At 36.3% G+C, this 21,237-nt stretch overlaps 1 long non-coding RNA gene across 4 annotated transcripts in view; it reads left to right on the top strand.

The window, feature by feature from the left end:
• LOC103138096 (uncharacterized) overlaps positions 1-21,237 on the top strand; it is a 114,760-nt gene that overhangs the window by 1,167 nt on the left and 92,356 nt on the right. The window lies entirely within an intron of this gene.

The raw sequence follows: 21,237 nt of genomic DNA, 5'->3' as shown, positions 1-21,237 counted from the left end.
CTGTTGGCATTTCGAGTAACCATGGCGACGTAATTAGCGGATGAAAAAAAAGGGACAAATTCAAATCAAAACAAATTCTGACAGTTTTTTGGCAATTGGCTCAAGAGACAGATATAATTTTGTCTCCCCCTCTGTGTCTCACTCCCACATGACAGTTTTCAGAGAGGAGTAATTACCATAGCAACAGAACACTGAGGAGGGCAGAGATTTAGAACTACAGAGATGGCGGAACACTTAGGGGGCTTTTACACGACAATGATCCAACAAAAACCGAATTTGTGTTGCCTTTTTCATTTACATGATAACGTTCTAATTACAATCTTTGGCCCCGTTTACACGACAATGATTTCGAATCCACAGATATTTTTCTTCCGGTCTTAGTTTATTCCCCGAAGGACCCGTCCTACGTACACCAGTCCTTCGAAGGATGCAGACCCTGAATTCGGACACAACCGCTATTGCGCCCTCTACTGTGCATGCGGGACACTTTCAGATCGTTTGCCTGTTCACACTGCAGAACGCATCCAGGTTGCGTATGTTTGGCAGTGTGAACAGCCCCAGCAAAAAAATACGATCTGAGAAAAAAATCAGAATTGTGTCACTTCAGGCTGCAGTGTGAATGCAACCTATGCAGATATACAGTATTTCAAAAGACCTAATGTTTTATAAACAGTAATTAATTTGGTGTTAAGAGAGAAAAGTTTATTTGGGGTTTAGTTCCTCTTAAAGTCTAAATGTTCTACTGTTTTCTACTGCATTTTGGAATGTAAACATTTGTACAACTTTAGAAAAGTCACCCAGTCTGTCTGTTGTAAACATTTCCCAGTTCACATTAAAATGCAATATCAGTCCTCTGTCAAACAGTTTATCAAGAAGGTTGGCAAGAGAATTAACAACCTCTGGTTGAGCATTATAAAGTTTGAACTTTTAAAAAAACCTTAGACAATATTAAAATATTTTAATTTGTTGAAGGACTGAAGACAAAAGCAGTTTACATTCAGGTAAGATTTTACCTAATTATTCTTGGTTTATTTCGTTATGTTCCTCAGTTATCATTGAATTAGTGACCAACTGATCAAATTAGGGGTCTCTTTTTTTTTCTTTCTTTCTTTTTTTTTTTAATTCCTCTGTTGCGAAATTATTTTGGTCAAGCTTTGTTGTACTCTGGCTACCCGGGGTAAATAAAACCTGCACAAATGTCTGTTGTCTAAACAAACATGTTTCAGCGACATAAACTAAGATTTTAGATTTTTGTTTGCTTATTGTCTTGCGGTTAGTTTGGAAGACATTTTTAACAAACTTGTCATCTGGATGAATGAAGAAGGCTACTTTCTGAGGAATATTTCACACATCATTTATAAGAGAAAAAGTGAAAATGTTGAAGCAGTACAAGTACATACGGGTTTACCTACACCTACACAGCAGACTGAAGCCGAATGAACTGACTTCTAATTTCCCTTTGGCGTTATTAAAAAAAAATCTTTCAGTTAAATTTATATTATAAGGGAGAAACATGACATAGGATACCATACAAGCTGGTATTCTGATTCAAATTTCTAACACTATTCTTTGTCTCTCCATGTGGCTCTAATATTACCTACTTTTTGTGTACTGTATATTTTGATTTAGTAAAATATTGTGTATTTCCAGGGCTGTAGATGCTTGAAGATGAAAACACCTAAATGTTCTTATACTGTGATGTTTCTGTTCACTGTTTTCAATGAAGGCTTGAAAACACCTCTAAATGTTTTCCACTGAGAACGCACCTTCTTCTGCAGTTTCATGCTGTGTTTGATTGGAATACCATCCCGTCGATCATTTGAAGTTATTTAATTTATTGGAGCATTCACTATGTATTAGATTTGGGGATTCCTCTGGGGATCTACTTGGCTCATCTCTCCCTTATTCTCCCAGCTATTGGTGCTGAATACTTTATTGATAGGGAATAGACTGCATTCAGCTGAGCCAATTTCTACAATTGATACTGTTTGAAGTTTCCCCCAAAAGGCCAAGCTTTCAAAGACTGCCTACTGTTTTCATCAATTATGTTAAAGAAAATCTTGGTTGCAGCAGAAGTTTGTTTCAGCAATCTGCTCAGATTAAATTGTTTTAAACTGTTCTTTGTGGAAGAAAAAACATCATACAACACTAAAGGTAAAGTATTAAAATCTAAGTCTGATTTTCTTTTTTTTTTATTAAAAAAATTGAAGCATTTTGCTGTTACCAATGTTCCCTCTAAGCTGCGCGCCTGCGCAGTCGCGCTCTGCTCGCACAGTCTCAGTGCACAAGAAAATCTATGCAGCGCATAAAATAAAATCCACCATAAACGTATTAATTAATATCCAATATTAGACCGAATCTAATATATTAAATTAGACCAATAATGTCTTATTCCGTACCATTTTTCAGTGTAACGCAGTGAGTGACAGATGTTCAGCCAATGATACGATACGTTTTAATTATGCTATGCAGCCAATCATAGCGTTGATAGCTCTACGTGTCCTGCCCACGTAGGACACGTAGAGCTTGTTAGCAATAAGCTTGTTGTTAGCTTGTTGCTAACAACAAGCTAACAATGGTTAGCTTGTTGTTAGCAAGCTAACCGTGCAGGTTAGCTTGCTAACAACAGTGCGGCGGAGTTAAAAAACGCAACCCCTTATCATGGCGAAACGAACGGGCACCGACACATCCGCTCACCAAGACAAAGTAAAAAAGAAATGCGGTTCTTTTAGGATGGAATGGCTGTCTGAGTATGTGCAAATAGAAGAACAAGCGGTGAAACTGGGTGAGATTTTTTCTTTTTCGAGTGAGAAAGGTCTACTCTGCAAGACATGCAGTGAAGCCAAAGTACCAAGTGAGCTTTCAGCGGGAAAAGTGTGGACTGAATGGAAGTTGGACTACCTCAAGCGTCACATTCAGCAAAAAAGTCATTTGAAAGCTGTTGGAATTGTACGAAGACTCAAGATGGGACAGGGGATTAGTACATTATTGCGGGAGAGCGCAAAAGACCGAGAGCAAAGAAACGAACTGTCACACAAAACAAAATCTGACCCCGAGAAAGTCAAAATTCTCATTGACAATATTTTACTTACCATCAAAATGAATGCATCAGTGCTGTCAGTTCAACAAATCCACAATCACATGGCAAAGTATGTGAGTATACCAGAAAGCTGGCGAAGCAAAAACTATGCCTTCGAATTGTTATGTCTGAAAGGTGTATATGCCTCATTTCTTCCAGAACAGGACCCTCAGCCAGGCCACAACTGGACCACATCCAGGCCAAAGCAACTCTTCACATGGCCAAAACAGGACTCTTATACTCTTATACTCTCATGACACACATAACATAACATACTACACATCTCATGAACACAAACAAGATTTTTGTCTGATTTTAAGTGGGCCAATTCGCTTATATTAAAAGTAAACTAATTAAACAAAAATTGCTGCTGTGATTTGATTCTTTTAATAAGCAATGTAACTTGCTATGATTTTGAACGGGTGTGATGTGTGTGATTACAGCGTGCACGTCTGATGTTGCTCACAGTGGTCCTCAGTGTGCTCAGGGAGCTTTTGTGTATGTCCAGACACATGAAAAATTAGAGGGAACATTGGCTGTTACACTATTATAAATAATGATTTACTATAATATGAACTTTAAGTTGCGTATAAAAACTCAATAAAAAAAACAGAGAAATACATTGGTAGATACTTTGCAGTTTTGGTAAAGGAAAGAAAGATAAGGTCATGGTTTTATCTCTTGAAAGATGTTACTGTTCAACATTTTGCAAGTAGGGGTAGAGCTTAGCCTGGTTTTAAGGCTTGCTGTTATTGTAGTTACCTAGCCATATGCCTTCAGTTTTCCCTTCTTCCCTGCTGAAGGCTCCTCAGAGATGCTTGGCTGCAGCTTTGGGCCACTGGGCCTTTGGACCTCTGGGTCTTCCACTTCTGTTCACTGGATAGAGAAAGTGGGAGCTACTTTACCCAGGCCTGCCCATCCTCAGCCTTAGCCCTTCTCTACACATACCCCCACCTGCTCAATACCACAGAAAGGCTTTCAAGTGGTCTTTGAAAGGGAAAAAAACAGAAAGAGGAGAAATCAGAGACTGTGTTCTTCCAGATGCTCAGTTGCATGGCAGAAGCCGCTTGTTGTTCCCATGACACCGATCTCCTGGACTCTACCCTGCTCTTAAGTTATTTTTACTCAATTTCACTTTTTTCCTCCAGTTTCTTCTCATGGCTTGGTCTTTCTCATTTTGGATATATGATCCTCACTTATCTGTTTTTTTTTAGATAATCCTGAATTTCAAGACTATGATTAAAGAAATAATGAATAAGGCTACATTCACACAGGTCTTCATGCTCATTTTTCATTGAAATTTGATTTTTAAATGTGTGTTAATGGCTTATGACTCAGCAACACATGTGTGCAGAATAATGGCAGTAATATTTAATATCTCCTTTTACGGATCAATTTTAAAGTTGTTGAGCATAAACACCATTGGAATTACTTTGCAATCATACTATTCAGGGAGGGTCAAATCTTGTGTCCCAGGGATTAAGCTGACTGACTTTCTCTGAGATGCACAAATTACATATTAATTTCTGAGGTTAACTGTTGCTTGGCAGCAATCAACCAGGGGTTGGAAGAAAAGTTCTCTTCTTGGGGAAGTCTTTTGGTTGGAGTTGGTCAACCAGTGACATACAGACTTGTGGTAACTGTGAGGACTACCTCACCGTCACAGTCAGGTACGAGTTATCTTTATGAAAAAAAAAAAAGTCTACTGGGAAGATCTTACAAGATCCACAAATTAAAAAAAACTAATAAATTACATGAGCCTTAGAAACTACAGCTGATGTTAATTCCACATTCAGTTTGTCACCTTAAATTAGTTCTGTAGGTTACATTTGCTTCAATACATATGTACTTGAAAAAGGGTTAAAAACTTTTCATCTTCAGTTTAAACGTTGCATGCTTTTTTTCAGTAATTATTTTCAATAACTTTTTTGCAGCGCTCAGTATCATGTTACATTACATTTGACATACTTGAGTAACTTGAGTATAGATGACATTGTATAAGACCATGTGAGAATGTTCACTGTCAGATCTTATTTCTGTCCTTTCATAGCCGAGACCCAGACACTGTATTTGGGATCTCTATGATTTGAAAACATAAGCCCTAGGCTTTTTCATTCCATGCAGCCTCTGAACTCCCTTCTCATACTCTGTGATACAGACACACAATAAAGTTTCTCCCTGTAGCTTTCCTCTTATCTGACTGCTTTAAAACTGTCTTGGAGAAAGAATCCAGGGTTGGGGTTTGAAGTAATCTTATTCTATTCATTCCGCCATGAAATGTATGCCTACGTTGTGACAAGAGTGAAACTAATTAAAGACTTGTACATGGAAGATAATACAGTTGTAGTGATTACTTTGTACCTTCGTACTAGGGGTTGTGTTTCTACAGTGTAAATGCACAGTAAGAATTGTTTTACCCAATTGCAGTACTTCTTTACAACCCTGCAACGTTGTGTAATTATAGCTTATGGAAGGGACACTACGGCTACTGTGAATAAAAAGTACAGAAATACTGACTTTAAAGTTTAAAGAGAAAGCATGTATAGAGACTTCAGCACCTAACTATGTACATTTTGGCTACAGTCTGCATTACCTCTGTTTAGACCAATTCTGCAGAGGATTTTGAGCAAGTATATCTTTAGGATTAAACTCCATTCAGCTAAAAATATTCTGAAGTATTTTTCTTTTACCTTGTATTGATGTTTTAATAAATATCAGTACAAATGTTTAAAACATTTGGATTGACGTTAACACAGTACTTGCATGTTCTTGCTACCTTTCAATATTACCGAGTGAAAAGCTAAAATGTTATGTAAAACACAGTTCAACAAGTTGCAAATAGAGATATGTAATCCAGCAAGTAAACATATTTTGTTCCAAATTTTTTTACTAGTATACTTTTAATTAGGTGTTACATAAAATAGATATGTATTTCACTTTAGAACTAAATAGATTTTAGTAAGTTTGCTTCAATTTTCGAAGCTAATTTTACACAATTTTGTGCGTTCTTAGAGTTCTACAGGTGAAAGGCATTATCTTTTTTCATTCAAACATCAGTTTATTGTATCCTTTTATCACACATATTAATGGTGTTCAATAAAACAACCATATAAATTAATATATTGGCACCCGTTGTCCTTTAGTTTAAAAAAAAATTATATTTATTCAGTAAAAATCATTACTGCTGCCTGATGAGCTCCAAGGTCTCAAAGTAAAGCTGTTTCTGTGAATCCTAAGGTTTGACAAGAGACAGGAAATCTTCCTGTTTGTTTTCTTTTCAGATTCTTTTGCGTTTCCATACGTATGAAGTCTGTAGTAAAACATCTGTGAAACAATCTGGTGGAAAATGCAGGAGTGAGTCAACTGAAGGTCATTCCTGTATGCACAGTCATAAAGATATGCTTACAGTACACACAGTCATTTTCTCCATTAGAGGTCCCCACTTTACTATGGGGGATATGCCAGAGATTGGGTGGCATATGCTGTAGCCGCTGGCATCTTCATGACAGAGCACTTACCATAGAGACAGCCGGCCAAGGCTTGGTTAGAGGCCAGCCAGAGGCTGTGTCCTGAGGCAATGCTGGTGGGTTAAGATGGACAGCGGGATGGTGATTGCCTCTCCAACTTACCTAATGTTCCTTTATCGACCTAAAAGCATTTTAGACAGCACAGGGAATACATCATAAAGGACGCATGTCTTTCTATGTTCATGCTGCAGAACCTTAAGCTGGTACTTATTTCTTTATTTTAACCTTACAAAAATGCATATGCTGTAAAAGTGCATTGGAAATAAAAGAAAAACATGAATTTGCAAACTGGTTTAAACCTTTTATTTAGTTTTATTGTTTTTGACTCGAGTGGCAGATAGAACATGTATTATTGACGTAAGTATTTTTTGTTTGTCCAAACAGGTATCAAGCTTATAATTATATACATGTGCACAATGTTTAACTAAAAACCATTAAATTAGTGCAGGATGGTGGATGGTGGTTCTGTGGTTACCGTTCCATAGTTGCAAAGCTGTGCATCAATGGCCTGCTATGTACTATGTTCACTCCAAAGAGATTGAACTAAATCTGGTGTTAGCTACCTTGGACTTAGAGATGGATCTTACTTTGTTTTTGTTAGTGACACTGAGTGGGCAACATTCCACAGCCTGGGAGATATATAATAAGTGTGTCTGATTTTTAGTTGGGCAGTTTCAAGACAAGTTGGTGTGGGGCTGTCTTCATTAGGACCTAGTTAGACCTTGTTTTACCTTTCTGACTGACAGGGACTGACTGTGAGGGGCTCTATTAGACTGCACCAGAGTCTCTGTGGATGGCCTATTTACTGAAGGGCCCTCTTTCTGTTTCTGCATCTCTGTTTCTCTTTCTCCCACTTATCATGTCTGACCAGGTAAGCCCCAGGAGCCCCCTTAACCCTCAGTGCTTGAGAACCCAGCAAATGACGAGATGATGCTAAACTTCCCTCCAATGAATACCCTTCTTTAACCATCATATTTGTCTGGTTGCTTGTTGTGGTTCAATATTAAGCAAGGCATTCTGTGAAGATTGTTCTTATTTTTTCTTCAAAATGTTACAGCCACTGATTGGCTGTAGCATATTCAGTTGCTTGAAGAAATAATCTTCTTTTATTTGCTTTTTTATTTCATGTATTTATTATTACTTTTGGTTTATATTTCTAGCCACTCTTGTCTTTTGTAATGTTCCTTCTAGTTATTTCCTTCCTGAATTTCCTGTTGTATATGTCATTCTTCTCTATGGTTTTCCCTCCAGTGCCCAGATTTTTGAGACCGCTGTTGATTGTTGTTAATTAGATTCACCTGTTTTGCATCCAGTAATCATCACCATAGTGTATTGGCAACCAGTTTATTCACTCCTCAGTTCCTTTTGTTATACTTCCAACTTCAGTTCTGGTGACTTTTTTTCCTGACTGTTCATGAGTTGTTTATTTTGTTTTCAGATGGACTTAAAATCTTAGTCAATGCTGTAAAATGCATAGCTCACCCAGAGCAAGCTACAAGTGTACTGGAATGACCACCCAGACATAAAAGGCATACACAGTCTTTTCCCTAAGATGAATTAACACAGGCAAAGTTTGAGCTACTTCTCCTGGTATTTCTCTCATGACATTTTCAACGTACAACCAAAATATGCCACAAAGCTTTGCTTCCTTTTGAGCAGGGATGTGTGTGTGTGGGGGAAAGCATTGATAAAGATTTTAGTAGCCGTTTAACTGTGGTGTCAGTAGCCGAGTGTCCAAGTGAATCAATAAGTGCCACATCAGTTGTTCTCATTGTTCGCTTACAGATATGTGTCCTAATAAAGCAAAACTATACACTCCCTTTTCTGTCTTTTACCGGTCAAGTAGCATAGAGGCAACAGGGAGTCAGCTACTCCTTATCACACTCAGCAGTTGACAGGTTTCTGAACTTTTTCACTTAAAAGTGTATGATTAATCACTTTGGTGTGATTACAAAAACTTGCCATAGCAGTCTGCTGTTTCTTTCATAGTGTTGCTACAGTTTTGTGCTCATTCAGTAGCTATACTTTGTACATATTCAGATACAGTGGCAGATGTTTTCCTTTTGAGGAATTTAAAATAGTAGGCTAATGTTAACATCTGTTTTAATAAGACTCCTTATCAATCACATTTGCTGCATAGTTCATTGCTATTAATACTGTACAAACAAAAGTTACTCCAAACGTTTTCCTCCTACTTCATAAATTTATTGCCTTGCTTTATATGTTGTAAAACCTAATGACTTTCTATCACTTCTTTTCCCCTGTTTAAGAGGGAAGGAAGTTTGGCATTGGTTTTAGAAGCAAATCCTCTGTAGATATAAAGAAAATCAGATATCAGTTTAGTTTGTATTTTACCATAACATGATTGTGTATAAATTGGAGTATTGTAAATGTAATTTTGGACTATGTAAAACTTTTACATTATTTATTATGCATATTTACTCAACTTCTGCTCATAGCAACTAAAATCCAATTAGATTTATTATTTTAAAGATTAAACCTTGTGCTAAAGATATGTTATGGTGTTTTATATGTACTTTATATAAATCAGGCTATCTTTAGTGTGCTGTAAAAAGTCTTAATGACTTATGAGCTAATGTTATAACTTGGCACGATCTAAAAGAAAACAATAGTATATTCAATAATTTATAATATATTGCTTTATAACTTCTGTTCAGTCAAACATTGTTTCAATTCTGGTTCATGGTAAATTTAATTGCAATAAGAAAATTATTTTCCTAAATAAATAGTACTATCCTCACTATTCTCTGTTTTCAACATTTCCTATAAACTAGAAAAAAAGATGTTGAAGACAGTAAAATAATCAGTCTTTGATATTTACTGTCATAGTTTAATAAATGCCAACTGACACATTTGCTTCACATTTAATAACTCCATCTATTTTTGATAAAGTCTCAGAGTGATGTTACTTTTTTCAAAGACATCTTAGCAATGCATGTCAAGAACACTCCTGATTGGCTGAGGCTAATATTTTACGATTAACAACAACCGATTGATGGATTTGCTCTTTGGATTGATGAGACATTACAGGCATTTTAAGAGAAACTAAAATGTATACATTTTTTTATGTAGAAATTTTTATTAAAACTAGAGTTTATTATTGCCAACTACAGTTAGGTTTACAATGACTCTTAAAATATGGAATACAGTAGGGCATGTTTCAGTTTATTGCAGTTCTCCTCTTTAGTCTCTAATATCAGAATGTTACTGTACATATTCTAAGGGATGGCCGACAACTGTTGATATAGTACATGTATAATACACGAGATCTTTCAGTACTGAAAGTGGGATATAAGGAAAAAACATCTTTAAGCTCTGCTCCTCTGTGTTCACATTTTACAGTTTCATCTCTGAAATTACTGAATGAAAAAAAAATACATTGACAAAGTTATTTTGAACATTTTGTTTCATAGCTGAGGTTAAGGTTAAGTTTGAAAACCTACAATATTCAATTTTCAGCATCAACATATGTCAGAAATCAGTGACTCAAATTGTTTGATAACAAGATCACTTAAGTGTTGTGTGGAAGTAAATGTTTCGTTCTTTCAGAATCACTGTTGCATCACATAAACTTTTTATGGTGTAATTCATATTGTTTATGGTCCCAGTGCAGCATCACACAGCAGCATAGAGCAGAGGTGACCTCTAAGGCAGACACCATCTTGTGGTGAAAGACTCAATTACATTTACATTTCTCTTTTATATTACTCCTATTTCTCACAATCTGCAGCACTGTCCTCATAAATTATTTGATATTTTTAGGGAGTGATTGTACATATGACTATCAGGTTCAGTGTCCACTCAAAAATAGTGGTAGATGGCTGGCCTGAATTTCAGTATAATAGACAATACAAAACATCAAATCTACTACATATATACAGGGAATAACAAAAAGGGTTTTCAAAACATTTGTCAAATTTAGTTATAAAAATTTTAGAAACGTTTTAGTAAGATCTCAAAATTAGCAGAAACTCTTGCTTTAAAGGATTATGAAACTACTAAAAGGCATAATTCCATTCCCAGCTATAACGGAGCATTGTTGAGGCCAGTGGTCCTTCTAGCTTTTGCCTAAGTATAGCTGAATAAAATATTCACAGTAATACTTGGAATGTTCTCCTGAATTGAGGCTGGAAAACCAGACCAGTAAAACTTAAGGAAATAAAGAGAATGTACTTTTGCCAATATGACTATGGAAACAGCATAATTATTTTCTGTTTCATGTCTCAATGGATTTGCAGAAAACAAAATTGAACAGGTTCAAGTTGGTCCCTCTTAAACCTGCTCTCTGCTTTGTTGCCTCAATATTTTTTTTGTAACCTATATTAAATAGTAAATATTAAACCTATTACTATTATGTGGTCTCGATCCACATTCAATCAATTGAAATATTATAATTCCCTTTTAACTTTCCTATTATCTAACTACATATCCCTTAAAATGACCGCTGTAGTACTCTGCTTAAGCAGTCCTAGTTAAGTCTAACTTTTCCCAAGTGCTACTGTCTTCACACAATGTATGATGGCTTGTCTTCCTCTAGTCTTATAAACTGCCCCCTTCATTCTTGATGCCATCCTTCTGCTTCAGATCTGTCCTGGAATTCATTGTTGTTCACTTCATGCAGCCAACACATTTCTTCATGTCTATTCTCTATTTGCTGCTTTAAATAATTTGCTAATAAGCCACTTCTTTCTAAAGTCATCCCAGTCATCATTCCTAATCCTGGCATCTTTACAACTTTCCCAATTTCTCTCAGTTACACACGTTTTTGAACTAGCTTAGACTAATTTTTATTTTTCTTCTCACCAGTCCTTTCTTTTGCCTTTCCAGGCTCACTTCCTCCTACTCCTCCGCTTCCTGTGGATCACAATGTCATCTGTGAGCATCATAGTCTACAGAGGCTCCTGCCTGACCACATATGTCAACCTGTCCATCACAAGTGTAAACAATACAGGGCTCAGAACCAATTCCTGATATAACCCCACCCCCACCACAAATCCATCTGTAACTGCAACCACACAACCCCTGTCTCAATGTCCTCATAGACGTCTAACAACCTTCCCATTATTTCTTCCTAATACCATTTAGCATTTCTTTGTATGCACTCTTTTTTCTATAGTGTTCATCATTTGTTTTGATTTTAATGAAATGGTTGATCTGCTTTATGTAACTTAATAAAAATCTCTATCATGCATTTCACATTCTCTATTTAATGTGCACTAGTCTTTTTAAAAACTTCTCTACAATTATGGTATGTTGACCACCTCTCTTTGCATTTCTTTTCTGTCAAATAATTGTTGTTAATTATTTTCTTTTCCTTTTTTATCAGCAATATTTCTCTTGATCTATTAGTTCTAGAAGGTGCAGCACACTATGTTCCCTGATTAGAACTATTATTGCTCACCATAATTCACTGCATGTCAAACTAAAAACTTATACAAAATCTACATCCTGCTAGTTAATGCAACTGTTCTGATATTTTGGCTTTGTATATGAATAAAAGCAAAACTTTTATTCTTGTGTTTTTTTTTTTGTTGTTTTTTTTTGTTTTGCCTAATCTCTCTTGACTTGATGCTTAGCCACCCAAATGTACTTAATAATGATAGACTTTTGTTTGAGCCACAACCTTTTTTGGTAACGAATTGAATATTGTTTGTATACAAACTGAAATGCCAAACAAAAAACAACAACAACAAAAAAAAAAAACTTAATTTTGGAGGAAATTGCAGTCAACCATCCCACAAAACTGGGCATCATGCATAACTGACTCTATTGTATCTAATATGTCCATATTTGCACTTACTGCTAAAAACAAATTTACATTTCTGCAGCGAAACATACAATTTGTCAGCATTTAAGTTTAAATTCAATCTTTCATTAGATTATATATCAATGGAACTCATTGTGTCTGTTTTCTTAGATTAGAGGTAGTTGGTGTCTTTATTTGATAAGGCTAAAGTATTGTACAGCGCTGCTGATGGAGGTGGTGTGCTTAGCATTGTTGCCTTTCATCCTGTAGGTTTGAATCCAGGCCCATCTGTGTCAATTTCACTCCCTTTAGTTATTGAAACTTATATGATTGATACATAAAATCAAAAAAAACTTTTTGCTTCCCTATGTTACTGATGAAGACAAATCAATGTTTGTGACCAAAAAACTGATTGCATGGAACTATAATTTTTTTTAATTCTTTGCAGTTTGTACTGTTTTTCAGTGTTAAGAGCATCAATAAGTGGGATTAAATTAATTTTTTGTCTGCTGTTGGTGCAGTTGTGATGCAAAATGTAGCTGGTAAGCCATAGTAGCAATTGAAGGCAATATTTGAGTTAATCCATAAGAGCTTTGTTTTTGTGTTTCTTATTTGTACATATTTTTGTATGGGCTTGTATATTATTGTATTAACTGGAAACACGTTTTATTTTATTACCCTAATTCCGCAAATACATTTTTTTAAAGGTTTTTGCAGAAAAATGTAAAATAAACACTTGAAATAGGAGTAGTGGAGTTTAAAGAGTCTAGATCACATGTGTCAAACTCGAGGCTTGTGGGTCAGATCCGGCCCTCCATAGCTTTTTATGTGGCCCTCTAGATTCAACACTAAACACTGTACTTAACTATTATGTTGTCAATAAAAACAATTCAGTTTTTATCTGTTTATTGCCAAGTTATATCAATCAGTCCCTCCAGTTTCTTGAGCATTATTGTGGAAATTTACACAAAATCAACAAATCCCCACACTTTTTTGTGCTATTACATAATTGGGAATTTATTGCAGCTTTTTCTCAAATTGTCATAAACTTTCTTACCTGTACTAAATAGCTGCCTTAGCCTTAATTGATGTCAGATTATAGTCCATGATCTATTCAGTAATAAAAAGTCACATGTACCATCATAAATAAGTGCAAATCTTTCCAAATTAGTACCACAAACACCTTGATTTTTATTGCAAAAAATCACAAAATCCTGGAGGGACTGAAAATATGAAAAGATTTTTAATATTAAAGAATTCATTGAACAGCATGAATTTTGAGTAAGCAAACAGTTAAGGTACACATGTCACGTGGTAAGTTTTGATGTAACATCTCAAATCTAAAAGACATTAGAATGTTAGGCTGCATTCACACTGCAGCTTGAAGTGACCCAGTTCCGATTTTTTTTTTTTTTTTGTGACCTAATGCGAGTTGTATCCGATCTTTTCATGACAGTCTGAACAGCACAGGTCAGATTCGTTTTCAATGATTTGCTGATACTCAACAAATTTTACTATTCTGCGTCCTGATAAGCTCAAGCAGGACGGAAAACACCAACAATGACAGACTATAATGAGGATTAAGTTGTTAATATGCTGCTCCGGTTGGACAACAACTTCAAATGTGTAAGCTATGCTCCAACGTTAGCATCCATGTTTACTTCCGCAAACACTGAGCACTTCTTCTTTTTATGGCGGTTGGCAGAACACTGAGAACGCTGATGCTATTGCACCCTCTACTGCGCATGTGGGACACGTTCAGGTTGTTTGCATGTTCACGTGGGCAAAAGACATGCACGTCTCGTATGTTTGGAAATGTGAACCGTCCTGGCAAAAAAAAAGAAAATAGATTTGACAAAAAATTGGAATTGGCTCACTTCAGGTTGTAGTGTGAACGCAGCCTTAGACTGATTTTATACATAGTTTGCATTTTTTTTTAGAATTCCCTTATGGATTTAAATAATGTGTGAGAGATTAAATGGTGCAATCAGTTCTTTGCAGCGGGAGATCCAAGGAAGCATCATGGTGGCCTTGTAGTATCTCATCTTCATCTCTTTCTGCATTAGTATGTAGGTCCACTATTTCAACCTCGTCTCTTTCCCTTCACCCATGGATTTATTTTCATACTATGAAGGTATGATAGTCACTTAATTATTCATATTTTGAGAGTATACTCATGCACTGAAAAATTCTGATTCATCCTCTTGAGTAGCCCGCCCTCTTGCATTTTTTAAACCTCCAAGTTGCATGCGTATTCACTCAGAACTTATGGTGTTTTTTGGGATACAGCTATCAAAAATCTTTACAGCATTATAGAAGTTTTGGAATTGTATGAGTGTAAATTGATATGTTCTATTTTTCCTTACTAAATTAGTAAGATTCCATGCCACTTTAGAGACAGTTTGCTTTGCATGACTATTTTAGAGTTTACTTTTGATGGATATGAAACTTTAGAATGGTCAGTTAGATGATCAGTTAGAATATTTTTTCCTGATACTGATCTAAGTCATGCCCTGTGATAGACTGGTGACCTGTCCAAGGTGTAGCCTGCCTCTCTCCTATTTAGTGCTTGAGATGGGTTCCAGAACTCCTTCCAACTCTGCAAGGATAAGCTTTAAAATGTAGCACTTGGTTTTAATGTAAAACCTAATGAGCTAGTGATTAAGGCATGCAATCAAACTCTGTCAACAGCTATCTGTGCATATCTTAATGCAACAGGCACTGTTGCCATCTCCTTGGTTATAAAAGTAGCTATTTACTCTCCTAAAAGTGATAAGGAATTTGGTGGGTTGCCAGGTTCCTGCTCTATATCGTCATTGTTGAGTCCTTTGACAAGGCACAACAATGTATTGTGAAACAAGACATTATTTTGTTTGTCCGCTTTCGTATTCACCTGTTTCTCCTGCTGGGGGTGGTCCTCTGGACTTTATAAAGTGATTTGTGGCAGACACAAAGTGAGTAAAAACATACCAACTATGCAAGAGCTTCACATTAATATCATTCTTCCAAATTCTGCTGTTTCAAATTTTGTAACTCCACCCCTTCTACTTAGTCTCAGTTTGGCAAAAGTGAACCAAAAGTGCCATTCTGGAGGGATGATTATCTCCTGTTCTTACCAGGGGACATCTAGATGAGGACTGGGCAACCTGTGAGTGCATTTTGACAGTTGGGACACACAGCTGCCCCTTATGCACATTGAAGAGTCAAAACAAGCAGGATTTCAACAATGTTTTAGTCAGACTGACATTGTCAGGTGTGTTGTCCAGAAATCAAATATCACAATTCTTTCAGTTTTAAAACAACAAAACAAAACAAAAAACCAGGCATTTCACCTAAATTCTTCACTGAATCCCCAGTCAAGCGTGTACTGCTTTCTACTGTGTACGGACAGCTACTTGACATGCTGGCATCTGACATGCTTTTCTGTAACTTTTTGGATCAGAAAACTGGCTAGGTAGAACGTTGACAGATGTCCACACATATAAACACAAAGAAAAAAAAAACTGCCAGTTGATTTTGAGAAATCTTAGGGTATAAGTACTAAGGTTTGACTAATACAATCTCACTTTTCAACAGTGGTTTTAACTCCTTGACACCACAGAGTAATTGTCATCATGATTCCTTCCAACATATTACCAGCTTCTAATTTTAGATCTCTTTAGATCAGGAATAGCACAATTGAAAAACTTGGATATTCTACATGATTCCATGTGCATGCTGCAGGTTCATGACAAGACTAAACTTCCCAGGCTTTTCCTTAACATTAATTTCTTTTTAAGGTTTACTTGTCAGAATGGAGTGGATAAATATAGCTCTAGACAAACCAAAATAACTGGGTGGGTTTAGAAATGCAGTGAACTACAAGCCACAGCAGACTATATAGCCTACTGTGGTTACATTCCCACAATTTGTCTTTGCTTTGGAAAAAAAAATTCTTATATGGGGAAAGAAAATTGCAAAACCATTGCAAACAGTGATGCTGTTTAGTCTATGAATTATTTTCATATACAAAGCTATTTAAGACTATGTAGTTTAAACTGACAGTGTAATTTTATTTTGGTAGGCTATTAGGTGCTAGTTTCATGTGTTTATGTGCTAGGAATGATGGATAATATTAAAGGAGGAACTAATTAATTACACAAGCTACGCTTTTTTCTAAGTTCTATTTGTGGATGTAAAGAAAAGGAGTGGAAAAACTCCACTCAAGTTCATTAACTTGCCTGCGAGTTTCAACTTGGAAGCACAAATTGACAGGATATTTCTTTTCCCCCTCTCAGCTCATTGCTCAATGTCATGTCAATCATCACTTTACCAATCCGACCATAGCACAGACTGTTGTAGTGGCACTGAGGTATGCTGAATGACTTAATTCTAGTCTTGATTTACAATTCTTTCTCACTGCCAATGTTCCATAAAGGTTGGATTTGTAGAAGGCATACATATTAGTTGTCCTGTCGACAGATTCCCCACCTTCATCAGTGAATCACTGCAACTGATTCATTCTCTTACTACTACTCTCCTAGCCTACTTTGGGAAATATGTTTTTCAACATTGGGAGTTTAAATGGACTAACAAAATAGCTTCATGAAAGTATTGCAGTTTAACTGAAAATGCAATACTTGAAATCTGATTTACAGGAAGAATTTGTCATTTTCCTGTGTTTTGTAATTTTAATTTCAGCGTCTACTTTGATATAACTGCAAACTTGCAGGCTAGGAGGTAAAATACATGGAGTTGATTTCAGTATCTTCATCAAAGCCTCTTTCTACTTTGCACTATATATTTATTTACAGTGTTACTTGCTAAAGGGGGTTCAGGTATCATAAAATATATGCTCACAATTTTACTTCCAATTTTTCTGTTTTTTTTTTCTTTTTCTTATGTTCAACATTTTATACAGTACATATCCTGTTAACTATGACAGTTTTTAAAATAACTAATATACGCAAGCATATGTGTATAGTGTATGCATACATCTGGTGTTTGAAACAAGGCTTCATCTCTGCAAGCGTCTTTTACAATTGTGACTGCTCCTTATAACAGCAGACAGCCTGTAGAAACGGGGGGAGTAGGAAGAGGAGAGGTTGAGAGGTATCCCAGGAGAGTACTGCCCGGAGGAAGCGCGATTAGGAGGTGAAGCAGTCAAACGCTCGCACCAAATGTGCTGGCACGTCTTGATAACCCCAGGCTGTTTCAGAGTAAGGGGACTGACAGGCAGAGACTCCTTATGGCTGACTTCAGCTGGATTATTTATCATCTCCTATAGCCAAGCTTGTGATGGACCTTCTTCCAGCTCATTTGAAGCTTGCTCGCCTGCACAAGCTTGTGTTCTAAAACAAATCATGCCATAAAACTGTCATTTGTAACCATAGAAATGTAAAACAATAAATCACATAAAGTGAAGTAGATGAACTTAACAGCTTTACCACGTTTGCAGTTAGTGCCTAGATTAAACTGTCATACGAAGATATTTTGCGAGTATGTTTTTCTTGTATCCATTTTATCCAGATGGAAAATGTTATGAAAAAAATAAATTGATATCAATATTTTCTCCAAGAATAAACAGTTTTGACTTCTCCCAGGCTTATACAGTCCATATTATATGAAAGCGTACTTTGAAGGTGTACAAACAAATATTTCACCTTACTATATTCTAAATACAGATTTGAACAGTAAAATATGTATTAGTTACTTTTCTTTAGACAGCACCAGACAAATTAACAGTTCTAGATAACTTCAGGTGTGTGTAGAAAGAGCTAGATAAATATGTATATTGTATATGAATACGTATAATTATTTTGTGCTTTAAGTGACAGAATTCTATATTATATAAGCCGAAGCATGCATATGTCAACAAAATAATGGCTTCCCCAGAAATTCAGTTGAAAGTGGTTGCAGCACTATCAAGTGCTGCAACCACTGTCACTGCCAAGCTGGAAATTAAACCGCCAGATAAGCTCTAGGAGCACCTGAACTGCTTTGATTTTTTTTTTCCAAGGCAAAATGGAAAGACCAGACTAATTGTTGAGATTGAATCAAAAGGTGGTTCAAAGTATTTGTGTATGGCTGTACACATTGATGCATTTATCATTCTGCCTTTTTGAAAAATTTTCACCAAAATGTCAATAGTTTTTTAGGTGGATTATACAGGATGTACATCATATTAAAGGTGAGAAAAGGGCATCACAGTTTTTTGTTTATCACATAAATCTTCTGTTTTAGTAGCCTTTTGGACATTTGAAAGCTATCGTAAGTACATATGCTTAGGAGTCCTAGGACATAAATTTAATCTAAGTGTAGTGAATCTTTCAAATTAATGTGTAGATTGTTTTAACAGTCAAAATTACTGTCATAATTAAAAGGCCACAAATCAATAAAAAAGGAAAATTATTTCCTTTGTTTGTCTATGGTATTTGCCTATATTTTTGAGAAGAGAAAAAAAAAACATTTTGGAATAAAAAAATCTAAGAAGTGTGGCTTTGTTTTACCAACAGAAATGTAACATTTTAAAAGAAAATACAAATCTTCACATAATTAGCAGGTAAATGAATGAATAAATTAATATTAACCATGGGCAATAAGCTGTATTTTTTGTAGTCATTGACAGTGAGTATTTGATGGGTCCTAATTGAAAACACATTTATCTTAAGTTCAGCTTCATTGTGAGGGCCATGGTCACTTAAAACCATCAGGATGACTCTTCTTGGCTTTGTGGAAAGTGTTAAAATTTTCCTTTTCTTCCCTAACATCCTGTTTTCAAAGCGCAATAGCTCAGAGGCTATCTCAGAAAATGGTCTCTTGCTTTGACAAAAAAGATGACAGCAGTTTGATTTGACAGTTGTCATGGAAAAGCAAAACAATTTTTTTTAGGTGGTGAGAGAAAAATTCCAGGTTGTATGAAACTGCCAGGAGGGAAAGCAAGCCATCCTTTGAGGTCTCTGTTAAGGAACCAGTGACTTAACACAGAGCTATCTTCACTCCTGTCTTCAGGGCAAACTGTGAGCAGTCAAAGGGGCATGCTGAAGTATCAGAGGCAGTGGCGAACTTATAGCTTGTTTAAGGCTTAAAGGAGGGTTGTGACCGTAGAGGCCTGTGTAGCAGCTGATAGGTTTGAGTGTGTCTAACCCTGTGATCTGTGTGCTAACATTGGCCTACTGGGGTAAGATCAGTTCTTCTACTCTTTGCCTTTGTCCCTTGTATTGGGAGGCTTATCCGAGGACCCCCTGTTTACTCTTGCCTACACAATGGCTAACTCTAAACTCCTTTTGTAGGGTGGATTTAGGCAAGATTTACTTCAATTTGATCTAGGAACACGCCTTTTCACCAGCTTGGAGGTCTAATGCCCTTAACTGGCTTAACCTGCATGGCTTCTCCAAGAGCCAAGCGCCCTCATGCCCACAATCTCTCATCTCTTTGACACTTCTACTTATTCAGTCCCCCACCCTACCCATCTGCTTCACTTTCAATACCCCTGAGCATATAGTTTTACTAGGTTTTGGCTGTTATAACAGACAAAGGCATTATTTGGGACTCCTGAAACCATGTTTAATGTGCCATAAGCATGCCACCAATCAACATGAAGCATAAAATACAACTTACAATGTCTCGCAAAGCATTCATACAAGTTTTTCACTTTTTGTCAGCTTACAAATACATACTTGAATGTACTTTATTGAAGTTTTATGTGGTAATCCAACACAAAGTAGGGCATAATCACAAAAAGGGAAGATTTTACATTGTTTTAAACATGGTATTTTGAAGAAAAACCTGAAAAGTTTTTGGTCCATTTCTGTTTACCCTAACCCAGTTTTAGGTTTTCTCTAGCCTATAGTAATCCATTTTCACATCAACTTTGCTGAAGAATAGCATCACCCACCATGCTGAAACCACTGCCATGGTTCAAGGTGGAGATAATTGAGTCAGTTTTCTACCCCTTATTGGATTTGCCAAAACATTCAGGTTTGGTTTGATGTAATCCAAGCAAAGTTTGTCCACAGGTTTGCTGTGTTCGCTAGATAAAGGCAACCTTTAAAAATGATGTGTTATGGCTCTTCCTCTTTTCTTTCTCAGATTTTCAGTTGGTAGATAATGTTTCAGTACATTGTTTTGATTTTTCAAATGGAGAAAAATTTTATGCCCTTATTACTCTAGCACAATCTATGAATTTAATTTTGTCTCATTGTTTAATTGAACTTGGGCTTTCTCGTTACCACAGTATGTATACTGAATCTGTCAAAAACTACAAGATCATTTTATTGGCACATCTCAGACATGCTGCTGGTCTCATGTTCTTATCTTTTGTCTCAACCAGAAGCAGGCTAAACACAAAATGGTCTCCTGTTGTTGCTATGTGCAGTTTAAACCCTGCCTACCAAATTTTGTATTCATGAGAGGCGAAAATATTCTTTTCAAAAAGTTATTTTGAATTGCAAATGATCTCAAATCAGCACCTAGCAGAGCACAGTAGTGGTGAGCAAATGCAGGGACTCTGTGGTGCTTATCCCTACCCCAGTAAGCTTCGCAGCACTGATATGTTGGCTGCCAGGCTGTACTCTGACATATGTGCCCAAATTGTCATGGATAAATTATGTAACCCAGACCATCCAGATTATTCAAATACAGTCTGAACATGTCATCTTTAGTGCCAGTGAAGCTCTTGAGACCTGTCACCTACTGAATTCGAAATGGTTAAATTTTAGGATGGGTCTCTCGCTTGTTCCACACACTCTTCTCTGTATTTCCCCCCCGAGCTTGGCCTAATCCAGCAGCACACCGTCACTGCAGCATCAATGTTACCTTTGATGGACTCGGATTAAAGCAAATCTCCATTGCTTTGGTGGATTTCAAACGCTGTCTTAACAATG

The sequence above is a fragment of the Poecilia formosa genome, unplaced genomic scaffold (assembly GCF_000485575.1).
Source record: "Poecilia formosa unplaced genomic scaffold, Poecilia_formosa-5.1.2 Scaffold46, whole genome shotgun sequence".
In the NCBI taxonomy this organism is placed as follows: domain Eukaryota; kingdom Metazoa; phylum Chordata; class Actinopteri; order Cyprinodontiformes; family Poeciliidae; genus Poecilia; species Poecilia formosa.
This window is presented reverse-complemented; position numbering and strand designations above follow the sequence as displayed.